The 22,745-nt window shown below is 40.1% G+C and overlaps 1 protein-coding gene across 2 annotated transcripts in view; it reads right to left on the minus strand.

Annotated features, from left to right (window-relative positions):
• LOC122891419 (F-box/LRR-repeat protein 21) overlaps window positions 1-22,745 on the minus strand; it is a 59,453-nt gene that overhangs the window by 22,514 nt on the left and 14,194 nt on the right. The window lies entirely within an intron of this gene.

Here is a 22,745-nt window from a genome sequence, read left to right on the forward strand (position 1 = left end):
CTCCTATATATGACTTATAACTATGTTCTTCCCAGTCTTTGGATTTTCTTTCTATTCTTCCTTTGAAGACCATAAGTTTTCATTTTGATAAAGTTCAGTTTATCAATTTGTTCTTTTATAGATCATGATGTCAAATCCAAGAAATCCTTTCCTAAGCCAAGTTCACAAAGTTTTTCTCCCATACAATTTATAACTTCATGTCTTACATTTAGACAGATAATTCATTTGAGTTAATATTTGTGCGTGGTGCAAGGTAGGAATCAAAATTCACTATTTTTGTATACATATATCCAATTATTCCATCTCCAGCTTTTGAAGACTTTTTTCTCCACGTAATTGCCCTTGCACCTTTGTTGAAAACCCATTGTTCATGTATGTGTTGATCTATTTTTAAACCATTTATTCTGTGTGATAGATTTGCCTATCTTTATGCTATTATCACACTGCCTTGATTTCTATAGCTTTATATTATTATTGAAATCAGGTAGTTTTCACCCTCCAAGTCTTTCTTTTTTCAAAGTTGTTTGGCTATTCTATATTCATTCTATATGAATTTTAGAATCATCTTGTCAATATCTACAAAATGTCTTGCTGGGATATTGCTAGAGATGGCCTGCAATTTTAGAAATCTATATGAGAAGAACTGACTTAAAAATATTGAATCTTCAAACCCATAAACACAATATATCTCTCTATTTATTTAGATCTTTAATTTCTCTCAGCAGGGTCTATAGTTTTCATACAGGTCTTGCAGAGATCTCTCCTTGTATGGCACATTTTTTAAAATGTAAATTGTGTTATTCTTAAAATTTTAATTTCTAAATATTGTTGCCAGAAATAGTTAATTTTTCGATATTGATCTTGTATATTACAACCTTGCTAAAATCACTTATTAGTTCTAAGAGCTTCCATTGGAATCTAGTACACTCCATTGGATTTTCTACATAGACAATCATGTTGTCTGTGAATGAAAAGTTTAACTTCCTCCTTTCCAATGTAAGTGATTTTTATTTCTTTTCCTTGCCTGATGGCACTGTACTTGTAGTACAGTATTGAATACTAGTGGTGAGAGCAGACATCCTTGGCTTGTTCCTGATCTTAGGGGGAAAGCATTCACTCTTTAACCAGTAAGAACGTGGTTACCACGATGTCAATAAAAACTTATCTATCAATAATCACTCTTAATGTGAATGGCCTAAATGCGCCCATAAAACAGCACACGGTTGCAGATTGGATAAAACGACAGGACCATCCATATGTTGTCTACAAGAGACCCATTTTGAACCTAAAGATACACCCAGACTGAAAGTGAAGGGTTGGAAAAGCATCTTTCATGCCAATGGGCCTCAAAAGAAGGCCAGGGTGGCGATTCTCACATCAGATAAATTAGATTTTAAACTAAAGACTGTAGTCAGAGATACAGAAGGACACTACATAATTCTTAAAGGGACTATCCACCAAGATGATCTAACAATTGTAAATATCTATTCCCCCAATATGGGAGCAGCCAATTACATAAGAAAACTGTTAATCAAGGTAAAGAGTCATATTGATATGAATACATTAATAGTAGGAGATCTTAACACATGTCTCTCAGATATAGATCATCGAAGCGGAAAATCAATAAAGAAACAGGAGCATTGAATGACACATTGGACCAAATGGACCTCATAGATATATACAGAACATTCCACCCTAAAACAACAGAATACTCATTCTTCTCAAGTGCACATGGAACCTTCTCCAGAATAGACCACATACTGGGTCACAAATCAGGACTCAACCGATACCAAAAGACTGAGATTATTCCCTGCATATTCTCAGATCACAATGCTTTGAAACTGGAGCTCAATCACAAGGAAAAGTTCAGAAGGAACTCAAACACCTGGAAGCTAAAGACCACCTTGCTTAAGAATGCTTGGATCAACCAGGAGATCAAAGAAGAACTGAAACAATTCATGGAAACCAATGAGAATGAAGACACTTCGGTCCAAAACCTATGGGATACAGCAAAGGCGGTCTTAAGGGGGAAATACAGAGCCATCCAAGCCTCCCTCAAAAAAATTGAAAAATCCAGAGCACACCAGCTGTCTCTACACCTTAAAGAACTGGAGAATCAAAAACAAATCAAACCAACTCCATACATAAGAAGGGAAATAATCAAGATTAGAGATGAGATCAATGAGGTAGAAACCAGAGATACAGTAGAACATATCAATGAAACTAGAAGCTGGTTTTTTGTAAGAATCAATAAGATCGATAAACCATTGGCCACACTAATCCAAAAGAAAAGAGAGAAAGCCCAAATTCATAAAATTATGAATGAAAAGGAAGAGATCACAACTAACACCTGGGAAGTAGAAACAATCATCAGAAGTTATTATCAACAGCTATATGCCAATAAGCTAAGCAACCTAGATGAAATGGATGCATTCCTGGAAAACTATAAACTCCCAAAATTGAACCAGGAAGAAACTGACAACCTGAATAGACTGATATCTAATAACGAGATTGAAGCAGTGATCAGAAACCTCCCAAAAGACAAGAGCCCAGAACCTGACTGATTCCCTGGGGAATTCTACCAAACTCTCAAAGAAGAAATAACACCTATTTTCCTGAAGCTGTTTCAAAAAATTAAAGCAGAAGGAAAACTTCCAGACTCTTTCTATGAAGCCAGCATTACCCTGATCCCCAAGCCAGGCAAAGACCCTACCAAAAAGGAGAATTTCAGACCAATATCACTGATGACTATGGATGCTAAGATTCTCAACAAGATCCTAGCCAGCAGGATCCAACAGCACATTAAAAAGATTATCCACCATGACCAGGTGGGATTCATCCCTGGGCTACAAGGATGATTCAACATTCACAAATCAATCAATGTGATAGAACAAATTAATATAAGAAGAGAGAAGAACCACATGGTCCTCTCAATTGATGCAGAAAAAGCATTTGACAAAATCCAGCATCCGTTCCTGATTAAAACACTTCAAAGTATAGGGATAGAGGGAACATTCCTGAACTTCATAAAATCTATCTCTGAAAGACCCACAGAAAATATCATCCTCAATGGGAAAAAGCTTGCAGCCTTCCCGTTGAAATCAAGAACATGACAAGGATGCTCACTCTCACCACTCTTGTTCAACATATTATTAGAAGTCCTAGCAACAGCAATCAGACAACAAAGAGAAATAAAAGGTATCCAAATTGGCAATGAAGAAGTCAAACTCTCTCTCTTCGCAGATGACATGATACTTTATATGGAAAACCCAAAAGACTCCACCCCAAGCTACTAGAACTCATACAGAAATTCAGTAATGTGGCAGGATACAAAGTCAATGTACAGAAATCAGTGGCTTTCTTATACACTAAAAATGAAAACACAGAAAGGGAAATTAGAGAATTGATTCCATTTACTATAGCACCAAGAACCATAAGATACCTGGGAATAAACCTAACCAAAAAGGTAAAGGATCTGTACTTGAGGAACTACAGAACACTCATGAAAGAAATTGAAGAAGCCACAAAAAGATGGAAGACCATTCCATGCTCTTGGATCGGAAGAATAAACATTGTTAAAATGTCTATACTTCCTAGAACCATCTATACCTTTAATGCCACTCCAATCAAAATTCCACCGGTATTCTTCAAAGAGTTGGAGCAAATAATCCAAAAATTTGTATGGAATCAGAAGAGATCCCGAACTGCTAAGGAAATGTTGAAAAACAAAAATAAAACTGGTGGCATCACGTTACCTGATTTCAAGCTTTACTACAAAGCTGTGATCACCAAGACAGCATGGTACTGGCATAAAAACAGACACATAGACCAGTGGAACAGAGTAGAGAGCCCAGATATGGACCCTCAACTCTATGGGCAAATAATCTTCGACAAAACAGGAAAAAATATACAATGGAAAAAAAGACAGTCTCTTCAATAAATGGTGCTGGGAAAACTGGACAGCTATATGTAGAAGAATGAAACTCAGCCATTCTCTTACACCATACACAAAGATAAACTCAAAATGGATAATGGACCTCAACGTGAGACAGGAATCCATCGGAATCCTAGAGGAGAACATAGGCAGTAACCTCTTTGATATCAGCCACAGCAACTTCTTTCAAGATATGTCTCCAACGGCGAAGGAAACAAAAGCGAAAATAAACTTTTGGGACTTCATCAAAATCAAAAGCTTCTGCACAGCAAAGGAAACAGTCAACAAAACAAAGAGGCAACCCATGGAATGGGAAAAGATATTTGCAAATGACCGTACAGACAAAAGGTTGATATCCAGGATCTATAAAGAACTCCTCAAATTCAACACGCACAAAACAGATAATCATATCAAAAAATGGGCAGAAGATATGAACAGTCACTTCTCCAATGAAGACATACAAATGGCTATCAGACACATGAAAAAAATGTTCATCATCACTAGCCATCAGGGAGATTCAAATTAAAACATTTTTGGAAAAAAAAACACAAAACACATTGAGATATCACCTTACACCAGTTAGAATGGCCAAAATTAGCAAGACAGGAAACAACATGTATTGGAGGGAATGTGGATAAAGGGAAACCCTCTTACACTGTTGGTGGGAATGCAAGTTGGTGCAGTAGTGTGGAGATTCCTCAAGAAATTAAAAATAGAGCTTCCCTATGACCCTGCAATTACACTACTGGGTATTTACCCCAAAGATACAGATGTAGTGAAAAGAAGGGCCATCTGTACCCCAATGTTTATAGCAGCAATGGCCAAACTGTGGAAAGAACCAAGACGCCCTTCAATGGATGAATGGATAAGGAAGATGTGGTCCATATACACTATGGAGAATTATGCCTCCATCAGAAAGGATGAATACCCAACTTTTGCATCAACATGGACGGGACTGGAAGAGATTATGCTGAGTGAAATAAGTCAAGCAGAGAGAGTCAATTATCATATGGTTTCACTTATTTGTGGAGCATAACAAATAGCATGGAGGACAAGGGGAGATGGAGAGGAGAAGGGAGTTGAGGGAAATTGGAAGGGGAGGTGAACCATGAGAGACTATGGACTCTGAAAAAAATCTGAGGGGTTTGAAGTGGCGGGGGATGGGCGGTTGGGGGAACCAGGTGGTGGGTATTAGAGAGGGCACAGAGTGCATGGAGCACTGGGTGTGGTGCAAAAATAATAAATACTGTTATGCTGAAAAAAAAAAAAAAAGGGACATGGTTACCTATAGGCTTTTCATAATACTCTTCATCAGGTTGAGGAGATTTCCTTCTACTCCTACTTTGCTGAGAGCTTTTTTTGGTTAATAAAAAATAGATTTTTGTCAAGTGCTTTTCCTCATAACTACTGGGATGGTTTTATGATTTTATTATTTCATTTGTTAAATGAAGAATTACACTGATTGCTTTTCAAATGTTAATCAAACGTTGTTTTCCTGGGATAATACTCAGTCATAATTCATTATCTTTTTACCAGTTGTTAAATTCAGTTTGCTAAAATTTTGTTCAGAGTTTCAGCATCTATATTCATGGGGGTATATTGGTTTGTAACTTCCTTTTCTTGTAATATCTTTGGCAGAGTTTGATATCAAGTAATGCTGGTTCCATAGAACAAGTCTAGAAGTACTTCCTCCTCTTCAGTATTCTGGAGCAGTGTGTAATAATGGTACTATTTATTCATTAAATGCTTGGTAGAATCAGCTAACGAAGCCATCTGGGACTGGAGTTTCTTTTGCAGGACAGTGTTTATCTACAAATTCAGGTATCTACTTTAGTAGATATACCCAGGTTACCTATTCCTTCTTGAATGAGCTTTGGAAATTTGTCTTTTAAGAAATTTCTCTACTTCATTTAAGTGATTAAATTGGTTGGCATAACATTGTTCCTAATATTATCCTATTACCCTTTTGTGTCTATCGTATCTGTGAGGATGTCCCCTCTCTCACTCCTGATGCTGGTACACTCTTCTTTAGTCATCAGTTTAGCTAAAGAATTATCAATTTTATTGATCTTCTCCAGGAACCAGTTTTGGTTCACTGATTTCTGGAACTGTTTTTTCTGTTTTATATTTCACTGACTTCAGTTCTGACCTTTATTTCTTCTCTTTTGTTCACTTTGGACTTAATTCAATATTCTCTTTCTAGTTTATTAAGGTGGAAGCAAAGTACATTGTTGTAAGACATTTTCTTCTGTTCTCAATGGGCTTTAGTGCTTTAAGTATTCCCCTCAATACTCCCTTAGTGGCCTATCACTGATGCCTAAATTCAGGGAGTCTACTAAACAGAGTCTGGGTTCCTTCTCTCTCCCTAGATGGCAGCCTATAACTCTCTCAAGGCAGTAAAATGGGAGCACTTGTAAGGTCTCAGATCACTTGTGTCTTGAAAGCTTCTATATCATATATCGTGTGCTTTTGGGTGGGTATTTACACAGAGGAACAATCTAGTCCTTGCTTCTCTATCCTGGTTGGAATGAGAGGTTGCTGCATACTTTGTTATGGCTGAATGAGAAGTTCCATGTATGTGGTCACATCACAAGTTCTCTAAGTATTGCTGGACATTTCATTTTTGTTATTATGAAGTATGCTTTGAAGATGATGTATCTTGCATTTCTATGAATATTACTGAAGAACATTAATAGAAGTGGAATTGATGGTTAAAATATTTTAGATTTTGATACATATGGTAATATCTAAAATAGCACTGGTTCGATAATTGTGATCTACTTCCTTTCAAATACGGACCACAGAATTATACTAGTAATAATCTTTTTAAAAACAGTATCTCTGTATAGTCATTTTGTCATGCTTTGAACAAACAGTGATTCTGGTCATTTGAATCAGGATAGTTTATGCTGCAGGAACAAACAGCTGCAAATGACAGTGATTTAGTACAACAAAAGTTTATTTCTCAGTCATACTACATTTCTCTCCAAATGCAGCTGATAGCTCTGGTCCCTGTTGTCTTCATTCTGGGACCAAGGGTGACGGAGAAGCTACTAGCTAGTAAACTGTCAATTTATCACAGAGGGAAAGAGAGTGGGATGAATACACTGCAACTTCTGCTTCTAACCACATGTTAATTCCACTCTCCTTGGGCAAAAGCTAGTCAAAATGGTCACATCTACCTTTAAGGGGGTGAGAAAATGAAATCATACCACATACCTGAAAGGAGAAACCTGGACTGTTTGAGAACCCCCATAATGACTGCCATATAGTAAGTGTGCAACCAAAATTTCACCAAAAATATTCAAGCATAAAACAATATCTCGGGACGCCTGGGTGGCACAGTTGGTTGGACGACTGCCTTCGGCTCAGGGCGTGATCCTGGAGTCCTGGGATCGAGTCCCACATCAGGCTCCCAGCTCCATGGGGAGTCTGCTTCACTCTCTGACCTTCTCCTCGCTCATGCTCTCTCTCACTGTCTCTCTCAAATAAATAAATAAAATCTTTAAAAAAAAATAAAAAAAAAAAAAAAAAGAAAAGAAAACAATATCTCATGGGGTCGGTGGTTATATAAAGTTTAAGGAGAGGAAGTTCCTCAGACTGCAGTCACTCCTGATACCAACAGCAGATACCAGGGATCTCCAAGACCCCCCTCAGATTGATAATTCACTGTAAGGACTCACAGGACTCCTCAAAAGCTGGTATACTCATGGTTATGATTTATTACAATGAAAGGATACAGATTAAGGTCAGTGAAGGAAAGGGATGCATGGGGCTGAGTTCAAGACAGTTTCAGATGTGAGCTACCAGTTGTCATCTCCCACTGGAGTCATGGACAATACTAAATTATATTTAGAAGAGCATGCATAGAGTATTGCCACAGAGGGACACTCACCCCAGCCTTTGTGTCCAGAGTTTTTACTGGGGCTTGTTCACAAGACATGGTTGACTTTCTGCCTACATGGCTGACTTTCATTCTCAAGCCCCTCCAGAGGCTGAGATGATACCTCCTGGCCCAAAGCCTTCACCATAAATCATACTGTTTGACTATTTGGTGTGACCCAAAGCCCCAGATAAACAGATACTCTTATTAGGCAGAACATTCCAAGGACTTAGATTATAACACAGGAGCTGAGGGTAAAGATCAGACCTCTCTTTGAGTAAGGATAAATCCTGACTACACAGAGTTAAATCATATTTGATTCAACATGATTTCAGAACTCTATAATGAAATGGCCTGTGAGTCCTATTGAAAAAAAAACATGCCTTTGAATTGTATCAGTAATATTTGCTACCTAATATAAAGTCTTTATTTTTGACAGTGTGACAGGAAAAAACAATGCCATATTTTCCTCAATATATAAACTGTCCACTTGGCAGAGAAAAATTCAGGTACGTTTCCCACTTTTTTTCCTCTTGCACATTGCCAAACTCAACACCTACAGAAAAAGATACTCTAAGATTTGCTTTGTTAGAGTTTGTCTCAGTTGACCTCTACAATACATTTAAATATGCTCTGAAGATCTATCCTGCCTTTCTTTTAAGAATTTATTTTCTTATCTATTTTCTAAATACTCTCAGTATTTTTCTGAAGATTCAGCTTTCACCTCATATTCCTTTGGAATAAGTTTCCCCAAAGGAAAGAAGGGGGCATTTAATTTTACAGAAACCTTAAGGCAATTCATTTTAAATCACGAACACCAGCTATTGTGTCTATAAACGTGGATGAACTTGCTGCTGTTTGTACTGTACTCAAACACAGTAGGAAGCCCCTGTAAATAGGGGGAATTATGAAATAAGCATTTCTAAATGGGTCAGGTTAGTCATCACTGACAACATTGATTCTAAGCCATCACCCTGTATTGAAGAATGAATAAAATCAAGAGGATTGCGTGGATCCTAACATTTCATTAACATCACATTCTATCTGGTGTGAAGTAGCTTTGTCTTATACGCTTTCATGGGTCTGACCTTTTCATTTGTTAAAGCAAAGAAGAAAAATTATTTTTGACCTGTTACTTTTCACTAATGCTTTTCTAACCAGGCCCTTATAAGGCAGTCTTTAAAATGAAAGGTAACACTGAATTATGTTTTCCAATTTAGTAGATTACTTAGTTTTAGAAGCTGTAACTAAGTAAAAAATCCAGCAAATACATTTTGCTTTAAAAAAAAAAGCAAATGGGGGCACCTGGGTGGCACAGTTAAGCGTCTGACCTTGATCTCAGCTCAGGTCATGAGTTCAAGCCCTGCACACTGGGCATGGACCCTACTTTAAAAAAAAAAAAAGAAAGAAAGAAAAGAAAAGTGAATACATTTATTTTCTTGATTAACTGAACAACATATCAGGTAAATACTTCATCAAAATCTAGAGATAATTTTTTTGCAATTGTTTTATTTATGAAAGGCAAAACCTGTGTTATTAACTTGATTATCAGCACAAATCTGGGATCACTGAGAGAAACAGGATGGTCATTCTAGATCATTTAATAAAACAGGTTAGTAGGTCATGTTTTATAGCTGTTGTGGTAATCAGCCATTTCTGAGGGCATTTCAAAAAAGGAGTCGTTAAAAAAAATGAAAATTTCTCAGTTTTTTGAACAAAAGAACATTTTAACACTGAACTATTTTTCTTATACAAAACAGTAAACTCAAGATACAAATTTATATTTCCTTGTTTATGGCAAGTTTTCCTGTGTTACTTCAAAATCTTTGAAAAATTATTGTCTCTTAAAATTGAAAATTAAGTACACAGCTATTTAATTTGACTTATGGGTTTTAGAAAGAAACTGCTTCAGTGTTTTTTAATGATTACTATTCATTAACATAAGGAATATACTCTATTGCCAGTCAATTACAATGAGATCATAAAGCAGAACTGTCAGAGGACACAGAAAACAATACTATGATACTTAATAGAGGTAATATTTAAAATGCCACAGGATAGCAGTAAACTGCCTACAAACACACTAATCAAGCACCCAAACTGAAATAAGGCAGCTCTTTGTTACCGAATTATTAAGGAGACTGTGAACAACAAACAGGCTCACAAACAGAAACAAGGTTTGCGGGGCACCTGGGTGGCTCAGTGGGTTAAGCCGCTGCCTTCGGCTCGGGTTGTGATCCCAGGGTCCTGGGATCGAGCCCCGCATCGGGCTCTCTGCTCAGCCGGGAGCCTGCTTCCTTCTCTCTCTCTCTCTGCCTGCTTGTGATCTCTCTCTATCAAATAAATAAAAAATCTAAAAAAAAAAAAAAAAAGAAAGAAACAAGGTTTGCCAATCAACAAATATGGTAACCAATCAAGGACAGAGAACAGTGCAAAAGAACTAACAGTGAGTCACACAGACATCTGTCCAACCTATCCAGGTGCATACAACCATACAGGAAACTCACATGGATGTAGAACACACACATAAACACGCACATGCATACCTGAGGCTGCTTGACAGTGGTGGTGATTGCATTTATTACAATAGTAGAAGTTAAAACAGAGCACAGCACGTCTGATTTTTCCATTTCCCTGTATAGGCTCCCTATACTGAGTGAAAGTATAAAGCTCAACATTCATAGGGAGAATTACATCTTCAAATCTTTCACATGAGTATTCTTATTTGAGCCTTCCAAAAACAGGATGAGGTATGCAAAACATGTACAAATAAAAATCAAGTAAAACCATTTTCTTGATCACACATCTTTCTAGTACTTAGGGTGGTATGGGATCTAAGAAGGGCTTTTGGGAGAAGCCCAGTCTTTTGAGAATGCATTAAGTTCTAGGTTTGGGGGAATGATTTTCCTCCTGAAGGAAGGAGCAGATCTCATGTGTGAGAGCTGGAGCTGTTTTCTTCCGACAATGATGCGTCCTAGAATATAATATCCCTTTGGGTTGAATCATAGTAAGAGTATATTTAGATCACTAAATCCTTATTAAGCATCTTTGCCATTATGTTTCATAAAAGAAGTTTTCTCTTCAGAGAAAATTTTGTTACCCATTTCTGTTATCAACATCAATCACACCATTTTACCTCTAGGGAACTTTTCAAATCTTTGAGAGGATATCACGACACTGTCCACAATTGAATGGAGGGTGTTTCATTAAGAGCAAATTGCTTTTGAGTCATATCCTGAAAGTGAATCATTACTTTTAGCAGGATAATTATACAGATGCTTCAGAAGAGAACCCAGTCAAACTCTTATTAGATTGATGTATTTCCCTTGGAACAGAGTTTTCATTTTCAATCCAGGAAAATTCACAAATATTAAACTTGTAGAATGACATATATAGGTCGCTTTTTTTAAGGGGGTGGTGATGATGTGCATCTCCTTCATTGACTCCTACATTTAATTCAGTTACATTTCCTTAAATTAACTACAGAAATACCTTGGAGATAGTACAGGTTCAGTTCTGGACCACAGTGATAAAACAGATCCCACAATAAATTGAGTCAAATGAGTTTTTTGGTTTCCCAGTGCAGATTATTGAGGAAGACATTGAAAAAAAATGGGGCTCCCAAACCTGAACATAAAGGTTGGCCATCAGTGATGATGGTCCCCAATCCAGGACAGAGAAGAGTACAAAAGAACAAGCCGTGAGCCACACAAGCATCTGTACAACACAGCGAGGTGCTCACGACAATAATGTCCACTACTGCTCACCTTGTTTAGAAGTCCTGTTTATACTACACTGTAGTCTATTAAGTGTGTAACAGCCTTATGTCCAAAAAATGTACATGCCTTAATTTAAAGATGCTTTATTGCTAAAAAAAAAAAAATGCTACCCATCATCTGAGCTTTCTGCGAGTTGTCATATCAGTGCTGGGTGGCTGCTGCCTCATCAGGGCGGTGGTTGCTGAAGGTTGCGTGGGGCTGTGGCAATTTCTTAAAAGAAGACAACAGTGATGTTTGCCACAGTAATGGACTCTTCTTCTCACGAACAATTTCCTCTGTATCATCCCATGGAGGTATTTCGATAGCGTTTAACCTACTAGTAGAACTTCTCTTAAAACCGGAGTCAGTCCTCTCAAAGCTTCCACTGCCGCATCAGCGGGACTTCTGCAGTATTCTAAACCCTCTGGGTCATCTCAACAATCTTCACAGCATCTTCACCAGGAGTAGATTCTATCCGAAGAAGCCACTTTCTTTGAACATCCATGAGAAGCAACATTTCGCTCATTTAAGTTTTATCCTCCTACTGCAACAGTTCAGTCACATCCTCAGGCCCCACTCCTAATTCTGTTCTCTTGCTATTTCTACCACATCTGCAGTGGCTTCCTCCATTGAAGTCTGGAAACTCTCCAAGTCATCCATAAGGGCTGGAATCAACTTCTTCCAAACTCCTGTACATGTCGGTAGTTTAACCTATCCCATGAATCACTGATGTTCTTAATGAAATCTAGAATACTGAATACTTTCTGGAAGGTCTTCAATTTGCTTTGTCCAGATCCATCAGAGGAATCACTGTCTGTGGCAGCTATAGTCTTACAAAATAATTTTTTTCTAAGATTTTATTTATTCAACTGAGGGAGAGAGAGAGTGAGGGCAAGTGAGTGCACAATTTTGGGGGAGAACAAAGAGGGAGAGAAAAGCAGATTCCCTGCTGAGCAGGGAGCCAGATGTGGAGCTTGATCCCAGGACCCCTGAGCTAAAGGCAGGCGCTTAATTGACTGAGCCACCCAGGCACCCCATGAAATGTATTTCTTTTTTTTTTTTTTAAAGATTTTATTTATTTATTTGAGAGAGAGAGAGACAGTGAGAGAGAGCATGAGCGAGGAGAAGGTCAGAGAGCGAAGCAGACTCCCCATGGAGCTGGGACCCCGATGTGGGACTCGATCCCGGGACTCCAGGATCACGCCCTGAGCCGAAGGCAGTCGTCCAACCAACTGAGCCACCCAGGCGTCCCAATGAAATGTATTTCTTAAAGAATAAGACTTGGAAGTCAAAATGACTCCTTGACCCACGGGGCTGCAGAATGGAGGTTGTATTAGCAGGCATGAAAACAGTATTAATCTCGCACATCTCCTTCAGAGCTCTTGCATGGCCAGGTGCACTCTCAATGAATGGTAGTATTTTTAAAGGAATCTCTTTTCTGAGCAGTACATCTCAGCAGTGGAGCATGTGGGAAACAGTCATGCTGTCATCCAGGCTTTGTTGTTCCACTTAGAGATCATAGGCAGAGTACATTTAGCATCTTTCTTGAGGGCCCTAGGATTTTGAGCATTAGCTTCCACCAAAAGTCACCCACTGCATTAGCTCCTAACAAGATAATCAGCCTGTCCTTTGAAGCCAGGCATTGACTTCTCCTCTCTAGCTATGAAAGTCCTGGATGGCATCTTTTTCCAGCTGAAGGCTATTTTGTCTACATTGAAAACCGGCTGTTTGGTGAATCATCTTAGCTGGATCTTCCAGATAACTTGCTGCAGCTTCTCCATCAGCCCTTGCTGCTTCACCTTGCACTTCTACATTCTGGAGATGGCTTCTTTCCTTAAACGTCACGAACCAACCTTTGCCAGCTTCAAACTTTTCTTCTGCAGCTTCCTCATCTCTTTCAGTTTTCACAGAATTGAAGAGAGTGAGGGCCTTGCTCTGGAGGAGGCTTAAGAGAAGGAGGCTTAAGGAGCATTAAGGGAATTCTCTGGCTGGTTTGATTTTCTATCCAGGCCAATAAAGCTTTCTCAGGTATCAGCAGTAAGACTGCTTTGCTTTCCTATCATTTGTTTATGCAGTGGAGTAGCACTTTCAATTTCCTTCAGGAACTTTTCCTTTGCATTCATAATTTGGCCAGCTGATGCCAGAGACATAATTTTGGGCCTCTCTGAGCTTTCAATAGGCCTTCCTCACTAAGCTTAATCGTTTCCAGCATTTGATTTAGAGTGAGATGTGTGACTCTTTTCACTTGAACACTTTCAGACCCTTACAGGGTTATCAATGGGCCCGATTTCAATATTGCTGTGTCTTAGGGAATAGGGAGGCTCGAGGAGAGGGAGACAGACAGGGGAGAAGTTAGTTGACAGAGCAGTCAGAACACACACATTTATCAGTTAAGTTTTCCATTTTATATGAGCACTGTTCATGGCACCCCAAAACAATTACAACAGTAACATCAAAGATCAATGATCAGAGATCATGTAACAAATATAATAATAATGAGAAAGTTTGAAATATTTCAAGAATTACAAAAAGGGAGAGACATGAAGTGAGTAAATGCTGTTGGCAAAATGGCACCCATAGACTTGCTCAACATGGTGTTGCCACAAACCTTCAATTTGTAAAAACAAAAACAAAACAAAAAACCCCACAATAGCTATAGAGCCCAATAACTTGAAGCACAATAAAATGAGGTAGATTTTTGTGGTAAAAACATCAATCAATAAATCTCAGAATTTCTTTCCCAACATTAATAGCATCTCTAGCACTTTTCCTGATTGTTCTTAGTATAGAGCTAGAACATGATCCAACCATAAAATGGTATGAATTTGACCATGAGGTCAATGGACTTGACAAAACTTTCTTTTCACAAACCCTGATTCCCCTATATTCTGGAAGTCATATAAAACCTATTTTCAAATAGCCTAAATTTACTTTTTTTGTTGTTATTACACAGAAATATGTTGAGAATGGTAATGACTTCTTCTGAATTATGCAGAAAAATATACCCAAATAGTTTTTAAATAAAATGCTTCAACTTTTAAACTTCAGTGTGCTATAAAATAGGAAGAATAATGGGAGGGCATCCCCAATTAGATTTCCCTGAACTGATGACATCATGTTATTCTATTCCAATAGCTTTAGTGTATCAGAGTCCCAGCCCAAATCCAACATTTTTCTAGAAAGAGGACAATAATGTAAAATGAACTTCTGAGTGCACCATTTAATTATGTCCTGTCCCATGGTGAAAGACTGTGGATGCAATATCTAGTCTTTCCCCAGTTGCTCTGGCCACTTCTTTCTTTCTTGTGTCTTTAAGCTCAATCTATATTTTACTGACTCCTAAATGTGTATCTCCAGTCCTGACCTCTCTCTTAAACTGCAGACTTTAATATCCAATGTTCTATTTGACTTCCCTTGGATTTCCAAAGGCCATCAGAAACTTACATCCAAAGAAACTTCCAGCTCTTCTCCTTCAAAACCTGCTTCTTTTGTGGTTTTCCTATCTCAGTAAATAGCAATGCCATGTTTTCTGTTGCTAAGGCACACTTCGCAATCATTCTTTACTCCCATATTTCCATCCATACTCTCTGCACAATTGGTCAGCAAATCTTCTCAGTGAGACCTTCAAAACATGCCCAGAATCTGAATACTTCTCACCACCCCTACTGCCACCATCCAAGCCCTATCATCTCTCACCGGGAGGGCACAATGGCCTCCTAACTGCCCCCCTTGCCTCCTTTCTCACTCGTACAATAAAATCTTAACGCCCTAGCCAGAGTCATCCTGTTCAGATGTTAGCTCATGACATTTCTTTGTTCAAAAACATCCAGAGGGATCCTTGCCCTCAAAGTAAAAGGCAATCCTCACAGTACCTATAAAATCTCCCTTTAATCTGTTCTGCCCACTGCATTTCTTTGACTTCATCTTCTCCCACCTCCTCCCTCCCTCCTTCCTTCCTTCAGCTCTAGTCACAAGGGCCTCCTCCTCCCTGTCCCCCCAAGCCCTCAAAGTACTCTCTTGTCTTGGGGCCTTCGTACTCACTTTTCCGTCTATGTGGAATGCTCTTTCTAAAGGTACTAACAAGACTCACTCTCTCTTTCTCTTTCAGGGCTGTTTTATTTTCTCACTAACCACTATATGATATACTACGTGTTTTTTTATGCGTCACTCACATTGAAATGTAAGCTGCAGGCAGGCAGAGATCTTTGCCTGATTTGGTTTCTGGTATATGTGCACTACTACCTAGAGTGGTGCCTGGCATGCAGCAGGTACATACTGTATAATCGAATGAATAAATGTCTTGTTATTTTACATCGTATCTTGTTCCAGTAGAGAGATGATGGATGGGTGTGGATGGATAGACAAGTGAAATGAACCTGCAGATAAGCTGGTAGGACCTGTCACTACCATGCCCCACCCCTTTCCAGGAAAGACAGCCCAAGCACCAATACAAAATTACAGATAGAAATCTCCCCATTTTAGCCTAAGGACAGCATATAATCATTATGCATTTTATATTTCTCAGAAATTTAAGTATTAAATAACGCCTTTCCCTGGAGCACCTTAAAATGTGTTCCCCTCAAAAAAGCAGCATAATTGCTCGTACTTATGCATCTCTATTATACATCAGGTAGCAGTAGAAGGCTTTGCGGAGTCAAGATCCCTCAGCTTCTGACACCTTTGTATTGGAACAGAAAATGTAGATGAGCCCAAGAAGTCGTCTGACATTTACAATAAATCCTTTGTGCTTTAGAAAGTCTATTATTGCCTGCATTATTAGCATAAGAAAAAAGTGAAATGACTTGTAGACTGTCAACAGAGCTCCACGGTGACCCTGGGCCAGTCGTTTACCTCAGCTAACCTCACGTGGTTCTTCTAGTCTACGTGGGCATGTCACAGTGAAACACATTAGTCAAGGAAGGCTCTGAGAAGGAAGCAGGGCTCACTCTTGGTGGTTAACCAAGAGTGTTCTCCTGAGGTCAAAGTGTGAGTGCCACAAGTACTCGGTGTTGACCACAGGTACAATGAAAAGACAAGTGTTCCTGAGGAGACCGAGCCCCTGCAAACTTGCCTGCTGTTCAGAGGGTGGCCCTGGCCTCCTAATGGCCCATCCCTCACACTTTCAGTCTCCTCTTCAGAAGCCCAGGACCTACACTCTTCTTCCTTTCAAAACTGGCATACAACTAAGACACTGATCACAACTGAAACAAGTTGCCTCCTGCTAGGTTGTGGTATGTCCTTCTGGAGAGAGGGAAGCCAGAAGCAAAGTGCATGAAGGGCCAGCAGTGAAGTATCAGGAATCACCAAGCCTCTGCTTGAGGGGGCAGGACTTTGTCAGTGCTCTGGAGATAAAGCCATGCAGGACAGACATGCACAGCCCCTCTACCCTGAGCCTGTACCTGCTTTACTTACTGTAATGACTAACATTAAAATTAAAATTAATTAAAATTATTATCTCTGCCCATGGGTCTAAAGTCTGAAGGAAATTCAACAGACCTTCAAGCATGTACTCACAAACTTTGGGAGGACCTTTGAAGTCACTTTATCTAACTTTCTCATTTTACAGAAAAGGAAATAAAGTTTCCAAAGAGTTGACTGCTGGCTTGCAATCTCCTCAGTAACACTCCATACCTTGATTTTGTGTGTGCTTGAAAATGACTGGACTGCATTTGTTACAAAAGGCCCTGTAATTCAGCATAGTCTTTCTGATGAGGGAGCACGGGGCTGGCTGGAGACCAAAAAAAGCTGGCGCCTTGCACCCCCCTCTCCATCCGCTCCCCCTCTGTCATATGTGTAGCATCCCTCAGGCAGCCCTGACTGCCATGAACAATAAGCAAATAGTTAACTTGCAGAGCTCACAATCCTTCTAGACTGGAGTCTCCCTTGGCTTACAAATGTCCTAAATCTCACTAACAAAGGCGATTGATAGCAGGATTGTGACATCCCACCAAAAAGTCTCCCAGCTATCTTAATGTTAATAGCTGGTCTAAAGACCACATTGATCAAGCCGCAAGGGCAAGGCCTCCGGTAGGCCTCTGACATCCTGGCACCTTGTAGGCCCTCTTTAGCATATGAAAACTCCATTGAAACCTCCCTTCCCCTCACCTTCCCCCAACTGCAGGGTACAAAACCTGCCATCCCTCCCAACCGGGGGCGGCTGCATCTCTGCCTGCCCACGGGTCCTGTCCCCATGCTTTAATAAACCACCATTTTGCACCAAAGATGTCTCAAAAATTCTTTCTTGGTCATCGGCTCCGGACCTCAGCCCACCGAACCTCACCTAGGTTCTAGAACTTCATCATTTCTGCATATCCCCTGAGTCTGAAACACTAATATTTGACTGAGCCTGTTGACCAGGATGCTCCAAAAATGCCCATGTTCTAGGAATATAGATTGTATAATGAAAAGTTTTCAAGTGGGACTAAGAAGGAACAAACCTGTCATCTGACTCTAAACTACATTAGCCCCATGGCCACAGACTTTATCTGATTGACCAAAGAAAACCCTGGTGGTATGAAGAGGACACTGGATGGGAGAAGGTAGATGGGAGTTTCAGCCCAGTCTTTGTCATAAGGTAACCATTTCACTTTGGGCAAGCACTTCATCTCTTTGGGACTTAGAAATCCTCCTATTAAGTATTCAAACTTACTGTCATCTTCTAGGACAAGGCAGATGGATGAGCAAAGCAAGTGGACAATAGTTTTGCTTTAAAGGTAAAATGCCTCTTTGGCACAGTATCTCCTAATCTAGCAAAGATTTGGAGAAACAGATTTTCTAGAAAGGCTAAGAACACACTTGTGCTATCCTAAGACTCTCTAGTTCCTTTCTTTGGCCAGAAGATGAAACGAGGGCAGGAACCAAGAAGATCCTTCCCCTAACCTGATTTCAGTGAGAGAAACATGATCCATACTTGGCCAGTGATGGTACCTTCTTCCCTACCAATCCAAATAGGTCCAAAGTATAGAGAGAGAACCAAAGCAGACCCAACCTAAGTTCTTCCCTCAGACTGGTATACGAATCTTGGGAAATAAAATTTATTTTCTAGGGGTGCCTGGGTGGCTCAGTGGGTTAAAGCCTCTGCTTTTGGCTCAGGTCATGGTCTCAGGGTCCTGGGATCAAGCCCCACACGGGGCTCTCTGCTCAGCAGGAAGCCTGCTTCCTCCTCTCTCTCTCTGCCTGCCTCTCTGCCTACTTGTGATCTCTGTCAAATAAATTTAAAAAAATCTTTAAAATTTATTTTCTCTAGAGCTACTAAGCTAGGGTGATGCAAGCCTGAAGTTACAGTGAATCCTTCCTTTGGGCCCTTGGCAGAAGACCATCTATTAGAGGGGAAGTGAGGCCAACAAAGAGATAAACAGAGCTGAGAGAAAGACGGTATTCCTTTTACACTGTCCTATACCTGCATCCAGCCATGCCTGAAGATGCTTGAGTCCAAAAATTCTCTTTTTTGCCTGAGCTGGTTTTGGCTGGGTTTCTGTCACTTTTGATTAAAAGAATCCTCTAATTTTTCAAATGAGGAAGGTTAGGTTCACATGAAGGGAGTGACTGACTCAAGGTCACATAGCACACTGGGGACAAAATTTGGACTTGAAATCAGGTCTGAGAGTTTCTATTCCAATGCATTTCCTATTACACTGTGCTTTATAATACTCTCTTGTGAATTATTCAGCATTTTCTGAGTGATAGTACAGGTCTTTATTCATGCCATACTGCATCATGGCAAAATCTATCCATTCATCTAAACAAAAGCTGGAGAATCATTTATTAAGGACTTCATGACACAAGAAGAGAGCTTAGATTAATTGACTTGTGTCTAGGCTAAGTCCAAATAAAGGATTCAGTGATGTCAGGATCAAAGGTAGAATTCATGTACTCAATTCTATCTCTACTGCCCCCCCCACGCCAGAACAATTTGCTTTGCTCTAGGCATAGCAATAGGGTCTTCCATCAATGTGTTCATGTGTAGTGACCTCACAGTGGGCTTCATGCATAGGTGAAATTCAGTAGGTACTGGAAGGAGAGAAGGAAGGAAGGAAGGCAAGAAAGAAGAGAAAGAGGACAGGTGAAGAAAAGGAGAGTGCGTTTCAAGTAAAAATTAACTGTTGTTTTCTCTTGTTGAGCAGAGCTTACATCATATCTTATCTTGTAGCGGTCTTACAATATGTCTGTGAAACCCAGTCTACCATGCAACCACTGCTTTTTCTAAATTGAACAGAAAAAACCTCAAGCTGGAGCCACAGATCATGAACCTGTCTTGGTAGCCTGGGATATGAGGAGGTAACTAACAGTGGTGACCCTTGATACACACCCTGATTGCAGCAGTTCTGTGAACTGGTTACAACAGGGTTTAGTCATGCTCAGTAATCCTCGTTTACAAGGGCTACACAGGAGAGTAAACTGTGTGAAAAGTGGCCAGTTCCTGGATTTAGTAACATGATGAATAACGTTTTAGGAAATTTGAACACTTGATGATGAATAGATGTTAAGATTATTTTATTTGAATTATTGTTTAGTGGGTGTTATATCATTCTTTGTGATCAGAATTTTTCAACCACGAACAGGATATAGAAAAATGGTAAAAAAAAAAAAAAAGTTTCAGAGTCAGAAAATAAGATGATCATCAAAAGAATGTATATGTTTCCCATGGCCTTGTTAAGAGACTCCACCACTTTAAAACTTGATCTTTCCCCACTTCAAATTGGGTAATGGAAGGCCAAAGATTCCACAGCATCGTAATCACGAAGCTAAGAGGCATCTTTTATATCATGCTGTCCTCAGCTGAAATTTAAATACCATAAAAATGAAAGGGGAAGATATTTCACTATCACCCTAACTGAATTAGCAAAACAGAACATGTTGTATGAATTATTTATTAAAATTAGGTTTTCTTTAGGTAAGAAATCTTCAGCCTGACTTACATGGTAATCTAGAAGGTCTCATCTCACTTATAAGTGGGTTTTATTGATCTTTCCATCAGTAGTTTTGTTTTCTAAGCAGCGTATATTATAGCAATTATTTTTGAACTTTTGAAAGATCTATAAAAATTAAGTATGGGTTTTGTTACGATTCACTGATGGTGGTGACATCAACTTCTGGTGTCATTTATTATTGAGAAACTTACAATGTGAGGGCACGATTTGCTGTCCAGCAAACTGTTCACAGGCTTCTGGTGTTTACTGTTCCATGAGGACGTCCATAGAGCCATTATTCTGTCTCTTGGAGAAATACTAAAATCTTAGCTTTGCTGGTGAGCACTATGAAGTCCTTTTATGAGATGCCTACAATAGCACCACATGCAATCTTCACCACTGATTCTTTAATTCAAGGGTTTATTCAACAAATATGTGCCATTCACTGTTCAAGACTCTGAAAGCAGAGTCGTACCATACAGAAATGGTCCCTGTTTTGGGAACTTTGATTCTGGTGTGAGCATGGAGAGACAAGCAACAAGTGAATGAACACCTGAAAAAGGAGATTTAGAGGTTCAAGAAAGCAACACAGATAATATCATCGAGGATATGGGGTGATGGCAATATGAATGGGGTCATGGGGGAAAATTCTTACTGGGGAGATGCCAGTTGAACCCAAAACTGGAAGAAGGAAAGAAGGCAGCCTGCATTTCCCAGTCTGAGAACAGCAAGAGCCCAAAGGATGGACTGGCATTGCACTGAGGGAAAACAAGTGGCTGCGTGCAAGTGTGACAAGGCTGGAGATGGAAGCTGGGCTCCCACCATGCAGGACATCACAGGCATGGTGGGAAGCTAACACTTTGTCTAAGGGTTTGGGGAAGCTACTGAGGGTCTTCAAGCTGGGAGGAGATACCCTATTTATGTTTTAAAAAGATCACTCTGGGTGCAGGTGGATAAATGATCATCAGGAGGAGCACAGGAATGAAGAGGGTTACTGGCTCATTTCTAGCCTGGATCTCACACCATGATGCCAGGCAGAGAGGGTGAGTGGGGGGTTGAAATCTAGCTTTTGTGCCATGCACCAAGCCTTATGTCCAGCCTGGGGCTACGTTCACCTGTACAGAGGGTATCTTTTTCTGTCATATACAAGGCACCAGTTGGGCACGAAGGAGAACAGCAGGGAAGGTATCAGAGTAATCATTGCAAGGATAAAATGATAGTGGAGAAAGAGAGAAGTGGGCCTAGGACATATGTGGGGGTAGAGCTGGCAGGGCTTACTGATGGGTTAGATGGGAGGATGGGGAACAGAGAAAACAACAGTGAACCTTAAACCCATGGGGTACAGTGCTATCACTGACTGGGGTAGGGAAAACTGGGAGTGGACCATGGTTCTTTTTAGGAGAGAGGGCAAGAATTAATTTTGAGCTAGATTCAGTCTAAGATACATGCTAGATGTTGAACAATCAGATGTAGGAGCTGAGGGAATCTCTGATTTCAGAAATATAAAGAAATTATTGCCTCTTCTCAGGTCTTCCTCATGATGCTTGACCCACTGGGGACTGGAGCCAGGCAGAGGGAGGGAACTAGAGTTAGCCCAGATGGGTATTCTTCATCCAACAGAAGATTTTAAATAGGTTCAAACTCTCAGATTTCCATCCCTGAACACTTCTCCCCCTCAAGGTGATGGGAGACCCTGGTGGCCCCCCAGCTGTGCTTGGAAGGAGTCTTTGTATCTTCTGGCATTCCCTACCTGCTGTGGGCTCTAGAGCAATACATCTTACTCACATGGGCCCGGTCCCTGCTTGCCCTGCTGGCATTCACTGCTGACGCTGGCAGCCAGCGTGGCTTGGTGAGAGCTTGGTGGGGGCTCAGAGACTCCCTGGCTGACTCAGTCTCATGCCAGCTGGCCCTGTACACCTATCTGGGTGTCTGCCATATTCTCCACCCAATTCCTGACCCAAACACCCACCCTGGCCCTGTTGGTGTTTACTAGCTCCCTATCCAGCTAGGATCCATGGACGCATTGCCAACACATGGGAATTTCTGAGTTCTATCCTCACCATGTGGGGACTGGGGATAGCTTAGGGAGCCACCACCCAGCTCACCTCTACCTGACCATGCCATACCACTGATGTTACTCAGATATGTTCATCCACCATCTGCTCCCCAACACCAAGGTTGGCAGAAAGGCCAGCTAGGTGATGCTCTCCATTCAGAGCTTCCAAAGTAAAACGGGCAAGGACACTCAGCATTCTCCTCCC

This window comes from Neovison vison, chromosome 1, assembly GCF_020171115.1.
Source record: "Neovison vison isolate M4711 chromosome 1, ASM_NN_V1, whole genome shotgun sequence".
Lineage (NCBI taxonomy): Eukaryota > Metazoa > Chordata > Mammalia > Carnivora > Mustelidae > Neogale > Neogale vison.